The sequence below is a fragment of the Paroedura picta genome, chromosome 10 (assembly GCF_049243985.1).
Source record: "Paroedura picta isolate Pp20150507F chromosome 10, Ppicta_v3.0, whole genome shotgun sequence".
Classification (NCBI taxonomy): Eukaryota; Metazoa; Chordata; class Lepidosauria; order Squamata; family Gekkonidae; genus Paroedura; species Paroedura picta.
Genome location: NC_135378.1, coordinates 75087846 through 75104568, shown reverse-complemented (window position 1 = coordinate 75104568; position 16723 = coordinate 75087846). Strand labels below are relative to the sequence as shown.

Here is a 16723-nt window from a genome sequence, read left to right as displayed (position 1 = left end):
GGAGTCTTTATCTATCGATGCCACAGACCAAAAAACAAAACAAAACCCTAAGCAGGCTCAGCCCTGGTTAGTGCTTGATAGGAGAGCACTGAGAAAGTCCTGGGCCACACTACAGAGGCAGGTAATAGCAAACTACCCCCGAACATCTCTTGCCTTGAAAACCCTACGGGGTCCCTATCAGTCAACTGCAACTTGATGGCACTTACCACTACCAGTCCACCACATGGGCTCAAGCTGCTCACAGTTAGCTGAACTGCCCGACAAAAGACTGGATTCATTCTTGCAACCGTCATACAAAAAAGTGAGCCAAACGGGTGGGTGCTTAAGAACCCCTAATCTCTATGCAAAAGAAGAAATGTACACAAAATGGTGACATTCATATACCTGTAACGGACGCTCTGGCTCCTATGCCACAGTTACAAAGAGAGACCCCAACACAAAAATGCTGAGTGCGTAATGGCCTCAACTAAAAATGAGAAACCAAACCAGTTGGATTTGGAAGGGCAAAACCATGTGCACGATTATACTGTTTATTCAGTTTAGAAATGCCAGGCAGATGGCGGCATCACCTGTCACTGCTGTTACAAATGCTTCTATAACTTTGAGTTTTCCCCCATAAATATCACCATACCGCACCACTTGCATTTCATGACCTTTAACACAACTGTTTAAAATCTTTTTCTCTGTTCTCTAATCCTGACGTGCGTTTCACTTTGCAATCCATAGCAGCTAGATGATCTGGAGGCAAGACCAATTTCTATACATCAAATGTTCTTCACCGAATCAAAAGACAGACTGCAGAACAAGAACAAAAAGCACCCTAAATGTTAATACGATGCAAGTGCGTTTGTATGATAAACACAACGCTGAAGATGCTTGCTTCTCAGTCACTGATTGATCCGCTATAGACAGGAGGCTGAAATTGGGAAGATACTAAAGGTAAAGGTATCTCCTGTGCAAGCACCGAGTCATGTCTGACCCTTGGGGTGATGCCCTCTACCGTTTTCTTGGCAGACTCAATACAGGGTGGTTTGCCATTCCCTTCCCCAGTCATTACCAGCAAGCAGGGAACTCATTTTACTGACCTCAGAAGGATAGAAGGCTGAGTCGACCTTGAGCTGGCTGCTGGGATCAAACTCCCAGCCTCATGGTCAGAGCTTCAGACAGCATGTCAGCTGCTTTATCATCCTGCACCACCAGAGGCTCATGGGAAGTTACTAGTTGTTCTAAAAAATACACATTTGTAGGCCTAAAAGCTCACCAGGGTGTAGTGTAGTTAGGAGTGCTTGGTGTAGTGGTTAGGAATGCAGACTTCTAATCTGGCTAGCTGGGTTCGATTCTGTGCTCTCCCACATGCAGCCAGCTGGGTGACCTTGGGCTTGCCATGGCACTGATAAAACTGTTCTGACCAAGCAGGAATATCAGGACTCTCTCAGCATCACCTCCTTCACAGGTTGCCTGTTGTGGGGAGAGGAAAGGGAAGGTGAATGTAAGTCACTTTGAGACTCCTCCTCATAGAGAAAAGCAGCCTATAAGAACCAATTCTTCTTCTTCAGTAATATCAGGGCTCTCTCAGCCTCACCTCCCTCACAGGGTTGTGGGGAGAGGAAAGGGAAGGCGACTGTAAGCCGCTTTGAGACTCCTTCGGTTAGAATTAACTCTTCTTCATCATGAGCTGAAATCTCCTTCATAATATCAGCCAGTGTGCCACCAGAGAATAAGCTAAGCCACAAAGGTGTCTATAGATGGGAGCTGAATCTCAACTTGAATCAGAAATGACTGCCCATGTGCCAGAGTCATGAGTTTGCATAAAGTGCCAGCAAGTCAAAGCTAATTTATGGCCACCTCAGCAAGGAGCTTTCCAGGCTGGTGGGAAGCAGAAGTGTTTTGCCATTGTCTTCATCTGCAATCTTACATGCAGATTGTACTGATTTGACAAGTCTGGACTCTCTACCATGCTGCCTTTGATTAGTGCATGTTCTTTGTCAAAAACGGTGTTTCTGCACTCTCACTCTCTCTCTCTTTCTCTCATTTTTGAATTCTGAAAATATGCTTTATTTCTATGCCTTACTGTCTAGGCTCCGTGCTCCTTTGTTCTCCAGGTACCTTATTTAGGGCTTTCCGCCCGCCCCAGGTTTTTGTGTGTTTGCTTTCCTTTTGTTACGTAAACTAACATAAAAAGATGCAAAACCTTTAAAGAGAAATTATATAACAAAGAGAAATTCAAGGGTTTCGTATAAAGCATATTCAAATTACAAGGCACAGCATGATTGCAAACTCAGTCATGGTGTTTAGGGTTGTGCCTGAGAGCCTGTGGGAAAGCAGCACATCTCCAGCACATGGCCTGTTTTCATCAGCCATTGAGATGCACATTGGGATGTGGCGTCTCTAGGACTTGTGACATAAAGATCGGAATAATCATCCAGTGGACAGAGGCAGTCTTGGCTGCCTATAGAAGCTGCCTATTTAGATGCTCGAGAAGGGAAAGAAAGGGATTGATCTTGATGGCAGAGCAACAGCAGGTAAGTAGGGCAGGGAGAGGGAGGAGAAAATCAAAGGAAAGAAGGACATTTTCCCTGGTTCTGATGAACCATCAAAGTTAGAGAAGATTTCTGAGAGTTACAGGTGAGTATTATGATCAACCAAAGTTAATATGTCGAGGCCACTGATGATGAACTTTAATGGTATTTAGATGCGATAGAGCATAGAGTACTGAGGATTCTCATATGTGTGACATACCTAATATTTCCCCTGAAATCTCACAATGCCCCTAAATGTAATAACTTGGCAAATGCTTGAGGAACCGTGAGCCACAATTCCAAGAGTGTCCTCAGAGCTGCAACTGGCTTCTCAGTTCTCACTGCGGCACAATGTGCTTTGGTGGCCATCCAGAACTGTCTTTTCTTTGCAAGACCACTTTGGCACTTGCATGTACAACACATGGGAAACCATTGTAAACTCTCCTGTGGCACCCACCTGATGCTGCTGACAGACTGAGGTGCCTGCTAAAGGGAAAAGAAAGGTGCTTCTTCAGAGAGGAATAGGATGCTTTTCGTGATAATACATGCCTCTGAGGGAGGTCAATAATGGATGAAGAAGAAGAAGAAGAAGGAGGTTCAAAGTGGCTTACAGTTGCCTTCCCTTTCTTCTCCCCACAACAGACACCCTGTGGGGTGGGTGAGGCTGAGAGAGCCCTGCTTGGTCAGAACACCTCTATCAGTGCCGTGGTGAGCCCAAGGTCACCCAGCTGGCTGCATGTTGGGGAATGCAGAATTGAATCCAGCATGCCAGAAGTCCGCACTCCTAACCGCTACACCAAACTGGCTCTATTAGGATTCTGCACTTAACAGGGGAAAGTACATCCTCACTAGTGGAATCCACTGCTGCAGGAAGTGGTGGCTGCTAGGTGCATGGACAGCTTGGATGCTTTTGAAAATTCTGATTAATTTTTTTTTTTAATTTCAGGATTCTTATGACACCTACCAGGTCTTATTGCAGTATTGTGTGTGTGTGTATTTTATATGACCACTAATGAAGACCCTCTGGGCTGGCATGCATTGAAGAAGAAGAAGAAGAAGAAGAGTTGGTTCTTATATGCCGCTTTTCCCTACCTGAAGGAGGCTCAAAGCGGCTTACAGTCGCCTTCCCTTTCCTCTCCCCACAACAGACACCCTGTGGGGTGGGTGAGGCTGAGAGAGCCCTGATATCACTGCCCGGTCAGAACAGCTTTATCAGTGCCGTGGCGAGCCCAAGGTCACCCAGCTGGCTGCATGTGGGGGAGTGCAGAATCGAACCTGGCATGCCAGATTAGAAGTCCGCACCCTTAACCACTACACCAAACTGGCTCTATGCCATAGACTCTATGGTCATCCCATGTGCAACCACTGGGGCTGTACATGCTGCTTGAATGTCTCCCATCCAAACATCAGCCGGCGTCAACCCTACTTCACTTCTGAGATCCGATGAGATTGAACTAGCCTGGGGCATCCATATCAAGGCAATGAATATATTTCCTAAATAGGCTTGCAAACATTTCAACCTTGCTCCCATGCCTTTAAGAGCCGCTGGCTCTGTAGATGTTAATGCTGATTTTTCACATTATTACAGGGCTTGGCCTGCTTTCTGCAGATCGACTTCTTTTTAGGTCAGGCTTTTTCCTTGTCAATGGGAGACTCTGCTAGCAAAGCGACACCAGACGAGCTCTGCAGGCATATGGGAAGCTGCAGAGAAATAAAATCAGAGGGTCCCCAAATCGATTCTCACTCCTGCTTTCAACTCACAGGTAGCCTTAGGTCAGGCAAGCCACAGCTTCTCAAGCTCCAATGGTTGTTTACCTCCTGAAGGTAATAACTCAGGTTCTTTACTTTACAGGTTCATTGTAAGGATCACCAGATAATGGCCATTAAGAAAATTTAGGCAGCCTTACCTTAAGAGATGCACCAGTGGTCTCCCTCTTGCTGTAGCTTGCTGAGCCCTGCCAAGTTGTGTTTCTACCTGATTGAGAATACTCAGGAACAGCTTCCTGGAGATCTGCAGAGAAAGAGGGGAATACATGGAAATCGGTGCAATGTTATATGTGAGTACCAGCACTTTACTGGAAAGACAGTACTGCCTCAGGTATGATTTGGTGTAATGTCATTGCACAAGAACCTTCAGCTGAAAAGGTTTGGTAGGTTGCCAGTATCCTGGTAGAGGTGTGGGATGCCCTATCTCCAGCTCAGATTTTCTTTTGCTGCTCAGAGCTGTGGTAGGAGGAAAATAATTTCTTTTAAATGGCCAGTGTGCCTATAGCATGATGACACTCCCAGGGAAAACCCAGAGGTTATGTCAGTCCTCTACAGAAATCACTGAAAACACGATGGTTTTCCATATGGGTTTTACTACAGAGTTTCTGGTTATTCCTAGAGAGGCAGCACTTCTGGGTTTTCCCCAGAGGTGACATCACGCTGTTGTTATCAGGTGTCTCCCATGACCCATGGTGGAGAACCCACCACCTCCCAAGGAAGTCTGGTCCACTGAGAAACCGCTCTGTCAGGAACTTCTTCCGGATGTTGAGGCGGAATTTCTTTTGAATTCCTGCCTTCCTTCCAAGAAGTTCAGGCTGACATACATTGTTCTCTCTCCCAGCATTTCCCCTTCAGCACAACCCTTCTGAGGCAGGGTAGGGTGAGACTGTTTCTATCCCAAGGTAACCAAATAAAGCCACATGGCAGGTGCAGTTTGAACTTGAAGTTGACACAGATTCTACCCCAACTCCAACATGCCACACCAAACTTTCCCTGTCTCTGAATTTGGCTTAAGCCTAGATTATAAAGGGGTACCAGTAATTGTGCCTGTTGGTGAGGCAGGGGTCCTGCATGGTATACAATGTGCATGGTATACAACATGCATTGTACATTTGTCACCCTTTGCAAACATGCTTTACAAACTCACTTTCTGACTAGGATATAAAGGCATTCAGAGATCTCCATTCCTACTTGTGTCTGATGAAGGGAGCTTTGACTGTCAAATCCTCCCACCTTGAAACTCTTGCTGTTCTCCAAGGTGCTCCTGGGACTCAAATCTGTTTTCCTGCAGACCAACACGGCTAACCTCTGAAACGGTACAATCTTCCTCCCCCTTTCTCTCTCTTTCTTCCACACACACTGGAGTGCTCCCTTATTTCCCAGCTGGAAAATACTGCAGCCCTCCTAACCTGGAACCATCTCCAAACCCTCTAAACGGAGGAAGAAGCAGCCAGCAAAGCCTCCAAGTGCTCCTTCTAGCTCTGACAAAAGCAGAGCATAGTTTCCCCCTGGTGCAGAAATCGCACCGAAAAGCTATCCTGCCTGTCTCGCTTGGCTTTGAGGAATTGGGCAAAATGCACTGCAGAGGCCACGTCTCGGCTTTAAAGGGCCAGCAGGAGCTGCAGGACCAGTTCGGCAGCATTCTCCTCGACCCCAGGCAGAAGACTGGGAAGGAGAGCTGAGCAAAGGCACGGTGCCACATCTCCTCGCCAGGGCACCATTGCCGCGCACGGCAGGCAAAGTCAAGTGGCAAAACGGCACCTCTGTGCTAGCGCGATGAGGCCCATTAAAAAATTGATGCTGCGGCTGCTCGATTCCCATCCCCTCCGTTGCTGCCCTCCGTTTGCATTGCAAAAGCAGCGTGGTGCCCAGGAAACCCGGCTTAATTTGCTCTTTGCGCAGCACATTTCACTGAAGCCGAAGAAGAGTCACGTCAGGGATCGACAGCTTTGCGTCCGTTCTGGATAAGGCTGAGGGTCAACTATTAACGAAGGTCGTAGAAACTCATGACTCATTCTCTGTAGCAACTGGATCCAATCCTGCTTATACTGAATTCAATTGCAAAACGCCCATTGATTTTACTGACACGGGACTGCAGTCGCTGCCTTTTGTTCTTTTCCTTTCCAGGAAAATTGGCACTGGGGAAATGCAGATAAGCCACTGTATTTCAAAGGGCATTGTCAAGTATTGCAGAACATCCCAAACTGTGGGTTATTGGCCTCTAAACTGCCTGATTATTTCGAACAACAGCCAGCAAGCAAAACTTCCCTGCCCTTCGCTGCTAACCGCTTCACCTTCAGAGCCCAGCCCCACCAAAAATATCCATTGGCTATATTGACATTGCACCTTTGCTGACATTAGTATAAGCTCTGACTTGGACAGCCCACTTGAAAATATGAAACCTGGTTTTCTGAGGATTCCTTTGCAGAGGGACATGATGCCACTTCCAGGAAAACCACAGGACTGATGTTATCCCTCTCTAGGAATTGGCAGAATGGTAAAAATCACAAAGATTCCAGAAATTCATAGAGAGGACGTTGATCACTTCTAGAGGAAACAGTCCTCTTGAGGAATCAACAGAAAGTGTGACTTACCATGGACTTTTCAGTGATTCCTAAGGAGATGTGGCATCTTTTCTGTGTTTTCCACAAGAAGTTGATATCACACCATAAGCCAGACAGTGATTTTTTTTTAAATTTTATTTTTCACCCACCACCACTCCGAGTAATGGCAAGAAATGAAAGCTGGTTTCAGGGATTCCTCAGCCCAAGAGGGGACTTACATCAGGGGTAGTCAACCTGTGGTCCTTCAGATGTCCATGGACTACAATTCCCATGAGCCCCTGCCAGCAAACACTGGCAGGGTCTCCTGGGAATTGTAGTCCATGAACATCTGGAGGACCACAGGTTGACTACCCCTGACTTACATTACAATCATTGCTGATAACAATACTGACACAAACCAAAACTGTCCCTTTTCACAGGAGCCCCACACCATCCAGCCCATTCAAGACAGACTGTGAACACTTGTGAACATTTTGTGTTATTTCGGTTTGTCCTAATGTTTGTTGAAAGCTGGTTATGAAACAAAGAATGGGCTGGACGTTATGAGGCTCCTGCTAAAAGGGACATTCCTCAGTTACCTGATCTCTGGTTGGCATCCTGAGCTGAAAGTAATAGTAATGGCTGAGATAAAATAAACAAAGAGAGAGACAGAGACAGAGACAGAGAGAGACAGAGAGAGAGGTGTGCATCTGTATTTCTAGTTTTCCATTTTATCCATTGATCAGCTCCATTTATGTTCAATACTTGAACAGACAGAAGCAACCATTTGCTAAAAGAAAAAGTTGGCCATGTTGAAGTTTGATCCTTTGATTCTACTTTGCTCAAAGGCACACGTCTGAAGCTGCGCATTTGCTACACATTAGAAAAGCCTGGGAAAAGAAATGGTTATGATGATAAGACAAAGTATGCCCAAATTGCAACCCTCCAGCCAGATCTGTCTCTCAAAGTGATTTTAAAATGGCTCCGTGTCACTCTTTCAAGGGAAAATACACCATTTGGCTTTTAAAAATCATATGCTGCAATTCAGGGACCACTTACATGAGTGTACTTCCTTTAACTTCAAACAGTCTCCGTGTGCATATAATTTGTTTGCTCTGCCTGTTCCACATGTTTCCTTGAGACGGGCTTGCCAGGTCAAGAACTTGAAAGGACTCCTGTTATATCTTTAAAAATTGCATACATTATGGCTTGCTGTGCTCCTCCCCCACAACAGTGCCATTGGGATAGAAGAAGGTATCTCTCGTAGAATTCTCGTTTCAACGCAAAAACATGGGATATTTACCCCGCAAAGTTATGTTGTTCTTTCTACCCAATTAAATGCCATCACATCTCTTTGAGAATTCAGGAAACGAAATGGACAGACAAGTTGTTGTTGTTGTTGTTGTTGTTACCTGCCACTCTCAAGAGCGGCTTGTCGTGGGTTACAATCGCCCATGCTAAAAAAACCCCAATAAAATCCAATTTAAATAATCCAAGGACACAAAAACATGCAACAACAAACCCAACAACATGGTGGTAGTCCCCAATCTCCCATCCTCCCAATAAAACATAGAATCATAGAATCATAGAGTTGGAAGGGGCCAAACAGGCCATCTAGTCCAACCCCCTGCTCAACACAGGATCAGCCCAAAGCATCCTAAAGCATCCAAGAAAAATGTGTATCCAACCTTTGCTTGAAGACTGCCAGTGAGGGGGAGCTCACCACCTCCTTAGGCAGCCTATTCCACTGCTGAACTATTCTGACTGTGAAATTTTTTTCCTGATATCTAGCCTATATCATTGTACTTGTAGTTTAAACCCATTACTGTGTGTCCTTTCCTCTGCAGCCAATGGGAACAGCATCCTGCCCTCCTCCAAGTCTAATAAAAGGGGAGTGGGAAGAGGGAAGCTGAAGGAGGAAAGGGTTTCAGAGACATGCTGAGGACAAAAGCCTAAAGGGTACCAAGGAAAGCACTGATCTTTCCTGGTCCTGGGATGGAATTCAGTGGTTACAACCAGAGGAATATATAAGGCCAGAGGAGGCCCATGGGTTAATGGTTTGCATGCAGAAGGTCCCAGGTTTCAGTTCCTGGCACCAGCAGTTACAAGATCTCAGGCACCAAATGCTGGTAAAGATCTCTGCCCAAGAACCCTGAAGAGGTGCTGCCAATTAGAGCAGACAGTACTGAGTTAGATGGACCAATGGTGTCAACTCCATGTAAGGCAGAGTCATAATTTTATAAGATGAATAGCCACACAGTGGTACAATGTGCCATTACAGTGCTGGAAATAGCTGACAAAAAGACCACAATTACTTTCAACAACTTGAACCAGCCCTGGAAACAAATGTGGATACAAACACTGCCTAAATCCCATCTTGTGCCTAGGCTGGCTTGGGTTATATTGCAGGAAACTGCCTTTCTTTCTGCTATTTCTGTGACCTAGAAACACTTTGCCCATATACACGACTTGGATGAATATAGCTTTATAATGTGAAAGAAAAGGCAGGGCACCACTGCCACAAGTCCATTGGGACCAAGACCTTGGTAGCCGAGAGAAGGCTGGAAGTGATGCTTTGCAGCTCTAATGGAAACATTGACTCGCCTGAATAACTGCTTCTCTCCATTTAAGTGCAAAATGTCCAGTGACACGTTTCCCCTGGGAGACAGACAAGCGAGAACTTGCCTGTTCAAAAAGGCATACCTGGACCGGGATAAGAGAGGGGAACATGCATCATCTCACCAACACTTGCAGCTTAACCACTTTGTCACTGGAATGTCTTCAGCTGCTGCTAGCCAACTCACTTGCATTAAGTTGTTAGGACAAAACATTGGTTTTTAAACACAGCCATTAGGAAACCGAACCCGGGTCCATTCCGCACACAGTGGATAATGCAGTTTTAATATGCTTTCGTAGATGGATTTTCCTGTGCAGAACAGGAAAATCTACTTCCTTTGATGGCAGTCGTGAAACACAGGCATGGAAAGGTGGAGAAAACTTTTATTTGAAAGAATTCTGTGAAGATTTTTCATCCTATAAAATATAAACTTGCTTACGGTCTACAGTCTAGGACAGGTCTTTGTGCTCGAGAGGCTGGGCACAAGAAAAGAGGCACAGGTGGCATCTTCATGCCCTTTCCGGGGCTTGTACAGCAGTGATTCTTGAGGCTTTGGGGACTGAACAACCATAGGAACGAGTCCTGAAATCCTGAGGAATTTGAACCCCTGTCTCCCTCCCTTTCCCCATAGAATAAAACTGATCTGAAGTAATTTACTGAATAACAAAATTCAAAGGGAAAAATGTGCTCATTCAGCATTATAGAAATCCATCCATCCATCCATCCATCCATCCATCCATCCATTAAATAAATAAATAAATACATACATACATACATACATACATACATACATACATACATACATACATACATACATACATACATACTTGGGAAACCATTCAATATCACATTGTCCTAAATGAAACACATCACAGCCTAAGTTAATATGTAAAGGGCCATTAAGTCACTTCAGACTTAATCCAATTCTACAGAATAATGGCCTCCAAAATACCCCCATCATGAACAGCCTTGCTCAGGTCTTGCAAGCTGAGGATGTAGTCAATTCGCCGCATGCTGGGTCTTCCATTTTTTGTCCTGTCCTAGGAAAGAAACCGGAAGTTCCACCTTCTCCCTCACAGTGCTCCAGAGGCAAACAGATAGCTTTAAAGGCCTGTCCCTCAATTGGTCTGCACATGCACATGCACATGAAACTGCACATGCACATGAAAGCTCAGTCCCAGAATTAAACTGGGTTGATCTTAAAGGTGCTACTGAAGTCAAGCTTTGTTCTGCTGCTTAGACCAACATAGTTGCTCACTTCAGTCTGTCCATATAATCAGGTTTGGCTGTAATTGAGCTACCTTGCTGCAGCTGACAACAGAAAAACTTTAAATTCTGTTGACTTCTTTTTCATCAGAAAGCTACTCCAAGAACAAAATTTTTATCATTCTTCTCCGAGGGAGCCACAAGGACCATTTGTAAACTGCTCTTTAGATAATCCAGTTTGTAAATGCACAGGTTTTGACAATTGCTCTGTAGAACTGAAACCTATGCCTCTCTTTCTCTCCACGTTATATATTCAGAAGCACTTACACTCACCAAAGGAGACAGGTGTATGCACACCTGTGAATTAGATCATGCCAAATGATTTGAAATACTATAAAATAAGTAAGAATGCAGATTTATAATGAAATTAGCGAAACAAAAAGGCTTCTCTGCCTTAATCAAATTGAAATTTTATCCCTATAATTCTCCTGCTAAAGGAAGTTTTTAGCTCAGAGATGCTAAAATGCACAATTATTCCAGAAGCTGATTAAGCTTGTGCATTCCTTGAAAGAGAAAGGAGGGGGTGCAAAATGATAAGCTGGTCAATATTTTGTGTAATAGAAATTTAAAAAAATGGTCTTGAAGAAGCAGGTTGGTAGTTATAAAGACGCCACAGGATGAAGACTAGAAGCAGTCTCTAAAGCAGGGATTCCCTACCAGAGGTCTGTGGAGCTCCAGGGGATATCCATGGCCTTTCCCCTCCTGCCTAAGTGGACTTGGGCACCAGCTAGGGAACTGGCCACCTTCACCAGGAGGACTTATGGGTGGGCTATGGGTTATGCTCAGAGACAGGCAATGGCAAGCCACCTTGGGACATCTCTTCCTAGGAAAACACAGCTGCAGCTGGAAGCATCAGACTACTGTGTCCTACTCCCACATACTGCCCCTAAGTTCCTCACTGCCTCGCTGGATTCTTCCACCACCCCACCTACTTTGGAACCCCCTAGTTCAGAACATCAAGGGTTAGAACCAACACTTTTAAAGTTCAATTAGTGCCCAAAAGTGATTGGCAACCAATCATAAAAAATAGGAGATATATAGACAGAGCAACTTGGTCCTCCAAACAATATCCTGTACATATTTTAGTTTGGATGCCCATAAGAGCTTTCCCATTTAAACTTTTTTATTATTATTATATTATGGGTGGTATAATCTATGGAACACTGATGTTAACAAAAGCCTTGGGTTTGAAAGTTGAATAACAAGTTAACATTCCACTAAGTGCAAGTTTGCACAACTACAACAGGCCTTTACCAGAAGGTTTGTTCTCAAGCCATTTCACCCCCCAGATCAATTTTTAAGATAAATTATTATTGACTTTTAAATGAGACATGCCTAATACACTCATTTGAAGTATGCAGGGGAGAAACACAAGACCAAAATCCATCGGCCCTGTGACAAGCATGGATGTTGGGTAGGTAATGGAATATTCAGCTAGAGGTCAGGAGCACCCGGACAATAAGTCTCTCTTTGAAGGGCAGTCATCCAAGAGTTACCAGCATTACAAGTTAACCAGCTTGGTGTAGTGGTTAAGAGTGGTAGCTTCGAATATTGAGGGTCGGGTTTGATTCCCCACTCCTCTACACGCAGCCAGCTGGGTTACCTTGGGTTAGTCATTATTTCCCCAGAGTTGTTCTGGCAGAACAGTTCTCCCAGAGCTCTCTCTCAGCCCCCCCCCCTTTCCACAGGATGTCTGTTGTGAGAAAGGAAGGCAATTGCAAGCTGCTTTGAGTTTCCTTTGAACAGTGAAAAGCAGGGTATAAAAAACCAACTTTTCTTCTTCCCTGGCTTCTATGCTAATAACTCCTCTGCAATTCCATAAACTGACAGCCAGTTTGGTGTAGTGGTTAGGAGTGTGGACTTCTAATCTGGCATGCCAGGTTCGATTCTGCACTCCCCCTCATGCAGCCAGCTGGGTGACCTTGGACTCGCCACAGCACTGATAAAACTGATCTGACCGAGCAGTGATATCACGGCTCTCTCAGCCTTACCTACCTCACAGGGTGTTTGTTGTGGGGAGAGGAATGGGAAGGTGACTGTAAGCCGCTTTGAGCCTCCTTTGGATAGAGAAAAGCGGCATATAAGAACCAACTCCTCCTCCTCCTCCTTAAAAAAGAGATTGTTTGCATCGTTTTCCCTTTAAAACTGGGAGAAAGGTGATTGGCTGGCTGCCATGATTGATAGGTGGGGGGAGTTTCGTGGGTAGAGTGAGTCCCTCTCCTCTGCCATTTTAATCAGCCATGCGGAGTGCCAGGAAGCATGAGAAAGCAGGAGAAGAAAATAAGAGCACGAGGAGGTGAGAAATGGCGGCAGGGGAGGGTTTTTAATAGCGTTAAGCAATTGCACTGGCTTAACGCTATATTCTTAGATGTGTGGAATGGCCCTCAATCATACCTGCAATCCAACAGTCATTCAAACGAAACTGTCAATATTCCGGAATCCCCCTTCTCCCAGCGCTATTTCATTTTGAAAGTCCAATTTACTATCCTGGCAGTCATCTGAGAATAATGCCTGCATCTCAGTCAGATGTCCAGGCCCCCTTTGTATTTACAGCCAGGCCTGCCACGAAGAGAGTACACATAATTAGAGAGGCTTCCCAGGTTCCATCAGCAAAAGAGATCTGAAAGGTGATGGAATTAGATAACCCAGGAAACAGTTTTAGACCTTCCTCCAGACAATAGCTGTAATTTATATGACACAGAGTGATGTGTCAAGCTTTGCTTTGTTAATTCCACATTTACCGAGATTGTGCTTTGATGACTCCCTCCCACAAGACCGTTTAAAAGCTTGGCCCTGCAAACACAAAGGGCTTTGTTTGTGTCTGGAATTAAATTCAAAAACCACAGCTGGAATAAATGTCACTCACAACCATGCGTAGGCTTCCGCGGTTTGCTTTCCTTTCTTTTTTTCAACCCCTTTCCTTGGGTATTTATTGCATTACAGGGTTGTTTTTCCTTTATTGGTGGGCTAATTTAGAAAGTGAATCTGCAGGAATGAGACATTGGGGACCCTGAATTGCTGGAAGAATACAGAGCCACCAAAACAGAGCAGGGGCACTGGGATGCCAACTAAGAGTTCAGAAGATACTGGAGACTTGATGCAGAGCCGGGGGAAAGTGAAATTTGGGGAGGGGAGGAACCTCAAGGAGTAGAATACCACAGAGTCCACCCACAAAGGAGCCGTTTTCTCCAGGGTAACTGTTGTTGTTGTTGTTGTTTTGATTTATTTCCCGCCACTCCTGGAACCGGCCCGTGGCAGGGTATAATTGTCCATAATAAACCCCCAATAAAGCTCCATTAAAACACACTAGCTTGTAAAAGTCATATAACAAGAAGTTATATATATATCAGGGGTAGTCAACCTGTGGTCCTCCAGATGTTCATGGACAACAATTCCCATGAGAATTGTACCATGAGGTAGTCCATGAACATCTGGAGGACCACAGGTTGACTACCCCGATATATATAACAAAAATCTCAAAGTACAGGGCAGTGTAACCCAACCTCCAATCCCCCCAGCAATATCTGAAAGAGGAAGTGGGAATATGGCAGTAGTCTCAGTTGTAATTCTGGGAGATCTTCAGGACCTACCAGGTGGTTATAAGGATACCATTTTGTCAGGATTGTGATGCAGGATGAGGCAGCTAACAGCATCTCCTTCCCATTTCAGATTTATCCCCTCTCCCATTACTTGTTATGGTGAACAGGACTTGTGGCATCCCACTGGCCCATTATGCACAGGGGGAATAACGCACGTTTGGGGTGGAATGGTGGCGACTAAAATCACCGATAACGCACTGTGCCGGCTGCAACACATCTCCACATAACAGATATCAAACCTCCTGGGGGGGGGAAATGGCAGCTTCAGAAAGTAGCTTCTCTGGCATCACACTCCTGCAGAGCTCCTTCCCTTTCCAGAGCCCTAGCCTCCCGGAATCTCTAATAATTCCCCAAGCCCAAGCTGGTCACCCTACTCTGAAATGTGAGCATTACATCTAAACCATACGCGTTTTGGGCCCAGTGTATCTGAGAGACCACCTCCCTGCCTATACTCCCAAAAGAATCTTACGCTCGGCCACCTCCAACTGGCTGCGGATCCTTGGCCCCAGAGAAGCGCGTCGGACCTCAACAAGGGCCAGAGCCTTTTCAGTCCTGGCCCCCAACTGGTGGAATGAGCTCCCTGAAGAGATCAGAGCTCTAGCCGAACTTCCACAGTTCTGCAGGGCCTGCAAGAGGGAGCTCTTCCACCAGGCATTTGCTTGAAGCCAACTGACTCAGAACACCTGCTGGTCCTCCCAGACACCTGCCCAATGTTACTGTTAATTGTTATTTATATTATAAATGTGGTTTTGTAATCTTTTGATGCTTTATTGAAAGTTGTTTTGATGTTAGAGCCTGTATAATGTTCCATGTAAATTATATAATGTTCAGTGTAAACCGCCCAGAGCTGCAAAGAAATGGGCAGTATAGAAATCTAAATAAATAAATAATAAAATTTACAAGGTGTCGCCCACTAGGATGCCCAGGGGAGGGGAAAGCCCTTGCCTTGTATATCCCTGCTTCCTCCCTTCCTTGCTGGGATTCCCTCAGCACTGAATCACTGGGCTGCCTCCACATTGTCCCTTCCCCATGCTGCCCAGTGCCTATTTCTTCTCTTGCCTTCAGCGGATTCCCCTTCCTTCCTTTTTTACCTTCTTGCACTTTTCCCTGTAATGGCTGCACATGGACAGATGTCTCCAGTTACAACGCTGTGTGCGCGTGAAGCCCCAGTCTACTTTTTGCTGTATTTCATATGCCTCACTGTGGATTGCTGTTATCAGCACAGGCATATTAATCATCACTGTTAACTTTCTGATGAGACGGCCAGTTTGCAGAGCGCCAGTGCTGCGTGGCCGAGACCCTTTGTGATTATTCCTTATGGTCACTCCGACCAGCTTGCTGGCCCTGCATACCGAGTGCCTCTTGCCTGAATGAAGGCAGTGAAGCTGTGCAGGAGGGGATGTATTCAAAAAAGCACAAAACTCTTGCTTAAAAAAAAAAAAACAACCCTGACAACTGGCTTGACCTGTTTTGCTCTAATTGTGGTCAGTATTAAAAACTTAAGCCTAATAAATGCTCTTACTGTTGGCGTGTGTGTCTGTGTTGTTCCTTCGCAATTCAGCCTCGCTTGTATCCAATGGCTGTCCTTGTCATGAGTTTTTGCTCTTTTGCCCACCGAAATAGCTTTGGGACACCTCCGCTGATATCTGAGAGGGCACCCATTGTTGGATCGAGGATAAAATTACAACTGCACATTAGGGCTGCTTGTATCAGATCCTGCGTTGCCAGAAAGTAATGTGACAAGAGAGAAAAGGGACCGTCAGGTTGCAATGTGGACAACAAGCATTGACCTGAATGCGCCGATGATGCACAAGATAGAGAAACATTGGCTGCTGTTCCTTCCCTGGTCCTTTGTTCTGCCTGCTTTTCTTAGCGTTTAAGATTCTATGCTGTCCCTGCTGCAGAATCATCTACCAGAAATATGTGGGTGGTGCTGAGTGAAAATAGGTTAGTCCAGACAGGGGGTTTTGCGCAATCTCAAGCAATTTGCTTCCTTGTTGTGACCCTTGGTCCATGTGCCTTTTGTCCACAAAAGTCCCCCAATTCCCAGCATAGCCTTTTTGGTGGTCAAAAAAACAACAACACCTGGTCCCATTCTGCACACATAGAATAATGCACTTTCAATGTGCTTTGGCAGCTGGGTTTTCCTGTGCAGAACAGGAAAATCAACTTCTAAAGTGCATTGAAAGTACATTATCCAACATGTGCAGAATGGGCCCTGGTTGGGTCCAACCCACAAAAGTGCTCAAGGCCATGTCCTTGGCTTCATGGTTCTAGTGAGCTGTTCCTTCCCCAGTCCTATTTATTTCCTGAGAGTATATTTATCTTGTGATTGTCATAAGGTGGCATGTGTGTTTCTGTAATGACAAGACTAAAGTAAACATCACTATCATAAACTTAACTAGACACATT

General features: G+C 45.2%; 1 long non-coding RNA gene across 1 annotated transcript in view; it reads right to left on the bottom strand.

The window, feature by feature from the left end:
* Positions 1-436: 436 nt before the first annotated feature.
* Positions 437-16723, bottom strand: part of LOC143845329 (uncharacterized) — a 52244-nt gene continuing 35957 nt past the window's right edge. Inside the window, exons 2-3 of the long non-coding RNA XR_013234365.1 lie at positions 4427-4530; positions 437-795 (exon numbers count right to left, since the gene is read on the bottom strand). This is a non-coding gene — a long non-coding RNA (uncharacterized LOC143845329). The remainder of the gene's footprint in view (positions 796-4426; positions 4531-16723) is intronic.